This window comes from Macaca thibetana, chromosome 1, assembly GCF_024542745.1.
Source record: "Macaca thibetana thibetana isolate TM-01 chromosome 1, ASM2454274v1, whole genome shotgun sequence".
Lineage (NCBI taxonomy): Eukaryota > Metazoa > Chordata > Mammalia > Primates > Cercopithecidae > Macaca > Macaca thibetana.
In genome coordinates this window covers 106,046,320-106,057,879 of record NC_065578.1, presented here as the reverse complement: position 1 = coordinate 106,057,879, position 11,560 = coordinate 106,046,320, and the positions used below count along the sequence as shown (strand labels likewise).

General features: G+C 35.9%; 1 long non-coding RNA gene across 1 annotated transcript; it reads left to right on the top strand.

The window, feature by feature from the left end:
• Nucleotides 1-947: 947 nt before the first annotated feature.
• LOC126947816 (uncharacterized) lies at nt 948-7,404 on the top strand. Its single transcript, XR_007723206.1, has 3 exons — nt 948-1,063; nt 1,888-2,148; nt 7,219-7,404. It is a non-coding gene; the product is annotated as an uncharacterized LOC126947816 (long non-coding RNA).
• The last annotated feature ends 4,156 nt before the right edge of the window (nt 7,405-11,560 follow it).

Below are 11,560 nucleotides of genomic sequence, written 5' to 3'. Positions count from 1 at the left end.
AATTTGAGAAGAATTCTATGATATATGTAGTGTGCATGACAATGTCTCTGCAAGGGGCCTATGAATATCTTCCTCCCTTCCTTCTTTCATGCCACAATATTTACTGGGCACCGCCTTCATGAATTGTCATATTATATTCCGGTCTGTGGGGATTATAGGGAAGGTCCTTGATCTTATAAAACTTACATACCTGGCCGGGCGCGGTGGCTCAAGCCTGTAATCCCAGCACTTTGGGAGGCCGAGACGGGTGGATCACGAGGTCAGGAGATCGAGACCATCCTGGCTAATATGGTGAAACCCCATCTCTACTAAAAAATACAAAAAACTAGCCGGGCGAGGTGGCGGGCGCCTGTAGTCCCAGCTACTCGGGAGGCTGAGGCAGGAGAATGGCGTAAACCCGGGAGTCAGAGCTTGCAGTGAGCTGAGATCCGGCCACTGCACTCCAGCCTGGGCAATAGAGTGAGACTCCGTCTCAAAAAAAAAAAAAAAAAAAAAAAAAACAAAACCATACCTTTCAAAAAGAGGTAAATAAAAGCAAGTAAAATTCAAAATAAGATAGCTGAAGATGTGTTGTAGCTATGAAAAAAGGAACTGGCAATGATATAAAACAAGTCTTGTATGCTGATAGTGTAGTAACAGGGTTGTCAGAAAAGGTCTTTCTGAGGAAGTATTTGAACTGAGAACTGAAGACTATAAAGGAGATTCATGCAATGGTGTAAGGAAGAACATTCCATGCAGAGGAACAGAAGTGCAAAAGCTCCTTAACCTTCCTGGCTTAGCCCCAGTCTTGCCTCAGCTCTCCTGAAGTGTATAGTTCTGGTTACCTAGTCCTAGGTTCTTCTGGACTTGACCTCTTGCTCACTTATTGCATCTTTGGTACTAGAATATCACTGTCCACTTATATCAATCGTTATGACTTTTTTTTTTTTTTTTTTTTTGAGAGGGAGTCTCACTCTATTGCCCAGGCTAGAGTGCAATGGCATGATCTTGGCTCACCACAATCTCCGCCTCCCAGGTTCAAGTGATTCTCCTGCCTCAGCCTCCCGAGTAGTTGGGATTACAGGTACGCACCACCACATCCAGCTAATTTTTGTATTTTTAGTAGAGACGGGGTTTTACCGTGTTGGCCAAGTTAGTCTCGAACTCCTGACCCCATGATCTGCCCGCCTCAGCCTCCTAAAGTGCTGGGATTACAGGCGTGAGCCACCATGCCTGGCCGGGTATGACATTCTTATGTAGACTTTGTTCTTTTCCTATTCAAAACTAAATTCTTCTTATTTGAACTATGTTCTCATTATTCTAGCCAGATAATACTTCTACGGATTCATAGGAATGTGTATCTTTTATTTCCATAAACAGTTTACCTAACAATGTACACAGTAAGTAATTTTCACATCTAATTGTGGTGTCTTTTCAAGGCTGGAATATAGATATACAATTCTCGATAGAAAAAGACCTTTAATTTTGGAGTAAATCATTTGACTCTAAAGGTCCTGGGGATCATGCGATTTCATTAGAGTGTGTGATAGTGACTTGCTAATTATAAAAGCTACTAGTAGTTTCTGGTTCCTACTCTAAATCCTCAAAGCTGGAACTTCCTGGGTGAGGGGACATATATTCTGAATTTTTTTTGAATGGAAGACTTGAAATAGTTAGCTGTTTATTGATGATATGCTGCAGAGGTGGTCCAAGAGATAGTTTTTATTAATATTTGTCAATACCTTGAGTGAAGGAAAGGCAAACTAACATCTTGTGTTAGTAGAAGGTTCTAAATGTGATGTGGAAAATGTCATCAGAGAACTAACTTGCCCTTTAAATAACCATGATAGGTTTATTTGATAGTGAAAATGAATAATCCAAAGTTTATTCTTTTTTTGTTCTTTATAGAATCTCCTGTAGAATTAACAGTGGACTAACAACGACAATAAAAAGTCTGAAAGTTAGTTCAAAATGGGAAAAATCATAAAAGCAAAGGTCATGACTCACTACTCACCTAACTGCTTCCAGCCTCCCTCCTGACCCAAAATGACAGATTAGCCTCATCCCCAGCAACCTGGCAGCACGTGAATGGAAGCATAGCACAGCAAGTCTCTCCCTTTCGATAGATTAGATGTCAAGAATAAAGAGTAATATGATAATAGCAAGAAGGTAAGAGCAATACAACAGGGCTTAATGGGTGAGTGGTTTCAGGATATGGGAAAAATTGTCACCTTTTAAAGAGGTATCTGTGCAAATGATACCTTCAAAGGAGCAACTAAAGGTTTCGGGGTGTTAGGAGTTTATAGGCACATCTGTAATTTCAGGCATCTGTGGCTGCCATAAAACACAGAGGTAAAAGAGAAGCTCAATTTCACTCTTTGTATGAGCTGTCATTATTATGTTTGTGTTTCATTTCTCTAAAAAAGACTTTAACAGTTTCGTTGCATACATTCTTTTTACTCTAAGTTCCTTACTCTCATATTGAAAAAAGGGGTCATCAATAACTATGAAATAAGTATCTACATGATTAAGGAAAAACCACAGAGAAGTAAAAAGACACAGGATAAATATGAAATTAGTATTTATTCTAGGCTATCTAACAGCTTATGCTATATATCTTTTAATTTGAAGTTGTGACTGAGGTAGCTCTGTGTCTTTATTCAATCATCATTCATTTATCCATTAACAATTTTTAAACATATTATAGTGCCTTCTGGACACTCTGATAAATCCTGGAGATTTTCTGGTGAGCAAGATAAACACTTTCTTCTGAGATTATGACTCAGTGGGGAAAAAATTAAAAAAAAATTACAAATGAAATAATAAATGCTATCTTAGAGGAGTATGTTTTTCTCTTATCACAGACAGAGGTCAAGTCAAAAAAAGCTTGCAGGTGAACAACATTTAAGTTGATCCATAAAGGAAGGGAAGAATGATCAGGAGGGAAGGGAGGGACAGATAGCATAGTCATGTCTTTAAACATGTGAGAGCATGGAGTTATTGTTGTAAGTGGAAAGTGGTGGTAGAGGCGGTGGGGGTTATGTGTGTGTGCACTGCTACAACAATTTCTGGAATTTCAAAAGCAACAATTGTTATGAGTTTTAGATTCAGCAAGGACGACTGTGCTCAAACAGTAATGCATATGCATAATCGTGTTGTTGTGATACTTGTTCTCTGGAATAGTAGCTTTTATTTAACCTTGACCCATACTAAGAAATACATTTACTTCATTGGTAAGTACACACATGTATGAAATAAATGTTTCATAAAATAATACCTAGCTCACTCTAGTGTGAGACTCTCATATTTTTAACCTATTCTGATTTTTTTTCCCATTTTTTTCTTCTTTTGTTAAAATAACAACATAAAATTGACCATTTAACCATGTTTAAGCACACAGTTCAGTAGCATTAAGTATATTCATATACTGAACAACTACCATCTTATCCATCTCTAGAACATTTTGAATTTTCCTAAATTGAAACTTTGTACCCATTCAACAACAATTACTCATTACTCCATTCCCTGGCAACCACCATTTTACTTGCTATCTCTATGAACACGACAGCTCTTGACATCATCGAAGAGGAATCATATAATATTTATTCTCTTGTGGTTGGCTTATTTCACTTAGTATAATGTCTTCTAGATTCATACATGTTGTAACATATGTCAGAATTTCATTCCTTTATAAGGTTTTCTTCATTTTGAAAATTTACTGTTCTAATGATTTGCATATAGAAACTCATTTAAATCTAACAACAAACTATACATATATATATATGTATATATATTTTTTTCTATTCCATTATAGAAACATACTTTAGATCCACTGAAATATCCTTGTCTCACTCGGGAGTCAAAGCCCATAGTTTGAAATCTCTGATCAATGGCATGTCCTGAAGCTAAGTCTTAGTTAAATGCAAGGCATGGATTCAGAGAGAACATAAGATGAAGAAACATAAAGGTATTAAAAAAGCAACCAATTGATATGAGTCTATATTGTGTGCATACTAAAAACTAAAAGCAATACAATTTGCATTGGTTAGGATCCAAGATGATGGTGACATTATGAAGTCTAAGAACTGATGAAAGACTCTGAACCATGATGGATGAAAAAATGACAAAAAGGATGCTTAGTCCAGCAAATATGATGGCTTTTTAAGTATCAAGGACTATTTTAATTACAATTGCTCTAGTTGCTATCATCACATGGCATGGTAATAATAATAACCCACACTTAACAGTGTGTGTTGAAGTGTCAGGCACTCTTCTCAGTCCTTGTGGCAGAGACATACATATATTTCACTTAATGTAATGTCTTTTAGATTCATACATGTTGTAGCATGTGTCAGAATTTCCTTCCTTTACAAGGCTTTCTCCATTTTGAAAACATAAGATAAACAACAACAAAGATATTGAAAAATGAACCAATTGATATGTGTTTATATTGTGTGCATACCGAAAACTAAAAGCAATATGCATTGCACTGGTTAAGATCCAAAATGTTGGTGACATTATGAAGTCTAAGAACTGATGAAAGACCCTCAACCATGATGTATGAGGAACCACCAAACCAAACCCACTTACTGTTCCTTATGCCTGCTATTTAGAACAGAGGTCTGATAGCAGCAATCAAGTCTCCACCGGTAACTGGCACCAAACCTACTTACTATTTTTCCTAGACAAATCACTGGCCTTCATTTCCCAGGGCTTTTATGTGTGAGCGTTGCCCATGACTGATGACTGGTTCTGGACAGTAGGATGTGAATTGAAGAGATGTGGGACAGTTTTAGGCCATGGTGGCTAAAAGTCTGTGTCCTTCTTCACTCTTCTGTGTTGTGATTACCTGTACTGAAAACAGGGGATCCAGTGGAAGATGCCAAGGTCCTGTGGGACAATGATGCTCCCAGATAGAAGGAGACTGTATCCTTGAATTGTCCACTTTTATAGTGATGACAGCAAGAAATAAGTCTTTTTTGTCATAAGGCTCTAGGATTTGGGGCTTTTCCTTTGATACAGCAGTTAGCTTACCCTGATTAAAACTGGACCTAACATATTAACTTACGAATCTTCCAAACAACCCTCTGATATAAGAAATGTTACTTTCCTTATAGCTATTGTAAATATGATAAAAAAGGAGACCAGAGAGTTTAAGTAGCTTTCCCAAGGTCACACAGCTAGTAAGTGTTACGGGCCAAGGTTCAAACCAAGCAACCTGGTTCCAGAGTTCATGCTCTTTACCATTGAAGTCTACCCATTGGCACTAGGTAGCATTTAACTCATTTAAGTATAGCAGGAATTCCATGAGGTGGTATCCTCATTGTATAGGTGAGGAAATTGAGTTTGAGAAATAATAAATGTTTCTACGTCCAGAATTAACATTTGAGCTCATGCTTGTAAAATTCCAGAACTCTTTTTAGGATGCCATGTTTTTTACAACATGACATACAATGTAGATGAAGAATGGATGAAATTCTTTAGAGCAGAGGAAGCCACAGCAGCAGAAGCCACAAAGAACTCAATTTTGGTTTAACCATGGAAGATTTTTCTAGCGATTTTACCTATCCTAAAAACAGAATGAGGTTGCCTGAGGAGGAAGTGACTCCCAATCACGGGATTGTAACACAGGCTAGATGAGATTTTGAGACAGATTTTTTAAAAAGAGGATTAGTGCATGGGCTGTGTGTTTTACTTGGAAATCAAAAATGCCTTTGATATGTGAAATTCTGTGATAAGGACCTGTTAGAAGGTTGGGTACTTAGGATTCCACAGTGCAAAGCCTTGACTGCACAGCCATATGGGAAGTGACAATCTGTGGAACTTGAATGTGGCAGGTTAGATGGAGTTAATAATTAATGATCCATAATTTCCATTATCTATTTGATATTGTTAGAATTAGGTGCCAGTTGCAGGTGGAGACTTGATCGCTGCTGTTAGACCTCTCTTCTAATTAGCAGGCATAAGAATCTGGTTGTGAGCCTGCGATGTTGCTGAAGGCAAGGGAAACAACCTCAAAGAGAAGTGACAGAAGAAGAACAGATGTAAATGTTTTATGCCCTGATAGACCATTTCTTTGCCCCTGCCTCTGTCTGGAGACTCAGTGTCCTGAGACACATCTACTCTCTTCAAGGAGGCTGCCTGACCCTGACCAGACGCTTCATCATTTAATGTATTCATTATGTCTGAGGTCGGCTTCAATTTTTCAGGTCCTCCTCTAGCTGCCTGGGGATAAGTGCATAAAAAGCCTATCATCAAAACATCATGCCCTCAACTCCACAAGTCTTCTGGTATCCTCTTCCGAATTTCAAAAACATAGATAAAATGCAAGTCACATTTTACATCCAATGTGGGATAATTTTTTTTCTTTGCTTTACAGTATGTGCCAAATTTGATTCCTGTGACAATTCATATTGTACAAAGTGAAAGGAAGCTTTTCAGCCTGTTCTTTTTTTCTTCCTTCCATATGGCTGATTGATTCATCTCATACTACAAACTTTTTCTCTCCCTAAAATGTGATCTCTGGTGCTTTAAATGAATATATCATTGCTTAAATGGTGCAGCGTGGCACAGTGTTTCCATTTCAAAGCACAGGCTATGGAGTTGGAGGGAACTGAGATTAAAATACAGCTCTGACAACTTATTATCTATGAAACACTGAGCAAGTCACTTAACTTTTCTGGGTCTCCATTTTATCAACTGAAAAATTGACATGAATCTGAAGCTGCAAATTTCTTCTCTCATCTAAGATTTTTCATATTCCTTAATTACATTGCTTACTGTGTATAAATTTACAACAAATACTCATTTCATGATTTCTGTGTTTCAGTCAGTATTAAGCACAGGGCAGATATCAGTGAATAGGGGCAGAGTGGTACCTGCTTTCATGGAGCTCAAAGTATGCTATAAAATATAAATTAAACAACCAATTACACAGTTTATAACTTAATTACAATGGTGAGTGGTGCCATGAAGGAGAAGAATGGGGACTTAAAGGTGATTAATAGGGGACATGACCTATTATAAGGGATTGGGGAAAGTTGATATGAGAAAATGATACTTACATTAACTTCATTCAGTAATGTATTTATTGTTTATTCAACAATAATTTATTAAATACTGATAATATCCCCAGCATTAGAATACGTTTTAGGGATATTGTGGAGAAAAAAGGTAGGCAAAATTCTCTCAAAGAGCTTAAAATCTAAAATTATATTTTTTTCCTAACTTCATTCTCAGTACCAAAATAGACTACTGGAGACTGAGGAGAATTTCTTAAAAGACAATAAAATGGAGAAGTCACTTCGAGGTGAAAGTACTCGCATTTATTTTATGGAAGAAAAGAAAAACAGGAAAGAAATTTAAAGTAAGTTGGAATAAAGCTTTGGCTGACAGAAATATGGAGAAGGAAAAATTTATGTGTAAAACTTAGTAATTTGTCTGGGGAACTTAGTTTGATGGCAGAATGAGTTCTGATGGGAATATTACTGGAGCCGTTAGTCAGCTCTCTGATTTGGTTGGGTGCTTATTCCTTTTAGAATAAATGGTCACATTGTTCACTAGCTTGCAGACTCAATGACAGTGGAAAGCAAGTTACATAATCTGTGAATTTTGTTGTCAAATTCAAATAGTACCCTGATACCTACCTATTTAGAAAATCAGAAGACTTCTTCCTCATTATGAACATTCCATCTCTTCTTCACGTTGAGGGAAATTCATGCTGTAATTTGTTGGTAGTAGTTTGTTAGCATGTAAATATGACTATAGCATCCATACACACAGATGCAATAATCATCAACTTGTTTACTAATCAAGTGAGTGTCACATATGAAATGTTCAATGTATCAACAAGATTTTTGACTTTGATTAGAAATATCTCTCATGTACTTTCTCTTCTAGTCACCACTACCTTTTCTAATTTACAATAACCTCTACCCTGCAATAGCTTTTCTATTGGTCTAAATTCCATTTATTGTGGCACCCCATCCACATTAATCTTCACATTGCAGCCAGAATATCTTTTCAAAAATGTAAACTTGATCAAGCTAGTTTCTGTTTATTATCTTCTGATTTATGACAAAATTTCCCTATGACCTGGACTGATTTGACTCCTATCTACCTCTATAGCCTTATCATGGATAGAGTCTCCAATAACATTTTTAGAAAATTTATTTGATATATTTTAGTTTTTTAGAGTAGTTTCAGCTTCATAACAAAATTGAGACATTTTCCATATATCCTCTGTTCCTGCACATACATGGCCTACCCCATTATCAACATTTCCAACCAGAGTGGTGCATTTGTTACAACTGATGACCAGCGTTGACACATCATTATCACCTAGCACAAATATTTTCCATTAGGATTCATTCGTGGTGTTGTATATCCTATGGGTTTGCACAAATGTATCATACAGAATAGTCTCACTGCCTGAAGTAACCTCTCTACATCCCCTAAAATCCTATCAACCACTGATCTTTTTGCTATCTTCATAGTTTTGCTTTTTTCAGCATGTTGTATGGTTGGAATCATACATATGTAGCATTTTCAGATTGGCTTCTTTCATGTAGTAATATATATTTAAAGTTTCCTTCTTGTCTTTCCAGAGCTAGATAGACCAATTTTTAGTCCTAACTATATGCATTGGTTGGATTAATGAAGGATGTTTGGGGTTGCTTTTAACCTTTGACAATTTTAAATAAATCTGCTATGAAGTGCAGGTTTTTGTGTGGACATACTTTTTCAACTCCTTCAAGTACATATCAAGTAGTGTGATTGCTGGATTATGTGGTAAGAATATGTTTAGTTTTATAAGAGACTGCCAAGCTGCCTTCCCAAGTGGCTGTACCATTTGCATTCTTACCAGCAATGAATGACAGTTCCTGTTGCTCCATATCCTCACTAGCATTTGGTGTTGTCAGTGTTTCTGGGTTTTGGTCATTCTAATAGATGTATGGTGGTATCTTATTCTTGTTTTAATTTGCATTTTCCTGATGACAAATGATGTGGAACATCTTTTCATATGCTTATTTGCCATCTGCATATCTGCTCTGGTGATATCTGTTAAGGTGATATCTGAGCAGAATTATATATATATTGTTTATATATATATATTTTATATATATATATAAAATTTTTTGGAGACAGAATTTTGCTCTATTGCCCAGGCTGGAGTGCATTGGTGTAATCACAGCTTACCACAGCCTTGACCTCCTGGTATCAAGCGATCTTCCTGGGCTCAGGTGATCCTCCCACCACAGCCTCCTCAGTAGCTGGGACTACAGGCACACGCCACCATACCCGGCTAATTTTTTTGATTTTTAGTAGAGACAAGGACGCACTATTTTGCTCAGGTGGATCTCAAACTCCTGAGCTCAAGAGATTCTCCTTCTTTGGTCTCTCAAAGTCTTGGGATTACAAACATGAGCTACTGCACCCAGGCTGTTAAGTCTTTTTTTTTTTTTTTTTTTTTTCAATCAGGGTTTGTTTGTCTTTTTCTCCTTCTTGTTGAGTTTTAAGCGTTCTTTGAATATTTTTGACAAGTCCTTTGTCCAATTGATGTGTCTTCTGCAATATTTTCTCCTAGTCTGTAGCTCATTTTTTGAATTTTTTTTATTATTTTGACTGCCTCTCACAGAGCAGAAAATTTTAATTTTAATGAAGTCCAGTTTACCATTCTTACATAGATCGTGCCTTTGGCATTGTATCTACAAAGTCATCATCAAAATCAGTGACATCTACATTTTCTCCTACGTTATCTTCTTGGAGTTTATAGTTCTGCATATTATATTAAGATCTGCAATCCATTTTGAGTTTTTGAGAAGGTGATAAGATCTGTGTCTAAATACACCCCCCCTTTTTTTTTTGCATGTGGATGCTTAATTGTTCCATTTCCATTTGTTGAAAATACTTTTTTCTCCATTGCATTGAAAAATACTTTTTTCTCCATTGTAAAAAACAAAAAAATACTTTTTTCTCCATTATATTGCCTTTAACCCTTTGTCAAAGATTAGCTGATTATATTTATTTGAGTCCTGTCTGGGCTCTCTTTTTTATGCCATAAATCAATTAATTGATTCTCCAATATCACACTACCTTGTAACTCTGTAGTAAGTCTTGAAATCCGGTTGTATTCGTCCTCCAAATTTGTTCTCCTTCAATATTTTGTTAGCTATGGGGGGTCTTTTGCGTCTTCATCTAAACTTAAGAGGCATTTGTCAATATCCACAAAATAACTTTCTGTGAATTTTGATTGGGATTGCGTTTAATCTAGAAATAAGCTGGAAATAACCGGCATGTTAATAATATTGTCTTCTATCTATAAATATGAGCTCTCTCCATTTATTTAGTTTTTAAATTAAGGGATTTAGAGTTTTTTTCATGTGCTTCTTATATGTTATTTTTTAGATACTATTATTATAAATAGTATTGTTTCCTAATTTCAAATTCTACTTTTTTATTGCTGATATACAGGGACTCGGTTGACTTTTCCATACCAACCTTACATCCTGCAACCTTACTATAATCATGTATTGATTCTAGGTTTATTTACTTTTCTTTTAAATTCCTTCAGATTTTCTACATGGATAGCCATGTCATTTGTGAATAATTTTATTTCTTGTTTCACTTTTCTTTTCTTGTTGACTCTTTGCATTATCTCGAACTTCCAATACCATATTGAAGAACAGAGTGAAATGGGACATCCTTTCCTTGTTCCTGATTTTAGTGGGAAAGCTTTGAGTTTACCACCATTAAGCATGATGTTAGCTGTATTTTTTTTTTAATAGATGTTCTCAACCAATTTGAGGAAGTTTTTCTCTCTTCCTAATTTACTGATACTTTTTAGTGTGAATGGCTGTTGGATTTTGTCAACTGCTTTTTTTCTGTATCTATTGATATGATCCTGTGTTTTACTTCTTCAGCCTGTTGAGGTGATAAGATTACATTAACTAATTTTTGAATGTTGAACTGGGTTTGCATATCTGGGATCAGTTTCACTTGGTTATGATATATAATTCTGTTTACATATTATTGAATTTGATTTGCTAATAATTTATAAAGATTTTTGGATCTATCTATCTATCTGTCTATCATGAGAGTTACTGGTATCTAGTTTTATTTCTTGCATGGTCTTAGTCTGGTTTTGATATTATGGAAATACTAGTCTCAAAAAATTCATTAGAAAGTATTTCCTCTGCTTCTATCATCTGAAAGAAATGGCAGAGAATTGATATAATCTTTTTGTTAAATTGTTTCCTTGACTCTTCAAAACACGTGGCTTTATCTTCCCATACATCACTCTCATATTTCCTTAAAGAACTTATAAATGTTAATGTTTTACATTCATTTATGCCATTATTATTAATATCAATATCCTGTTCCCCCATTCCCCTTTCACATAAAAAAGGCTTATAAGGTTAGAGTTTATGTCTACTTTTGCTCATCATTCTAACAAATCATTAGGTTTGAAGTAACTACTCAACTAGTCAATGAATACCTACTGAGTTGAATTGATGGATGAATGAATACATTTGATGGCAGGCCCAAAACCTGAAATGTCACTGTGAAACCTCCTACGATT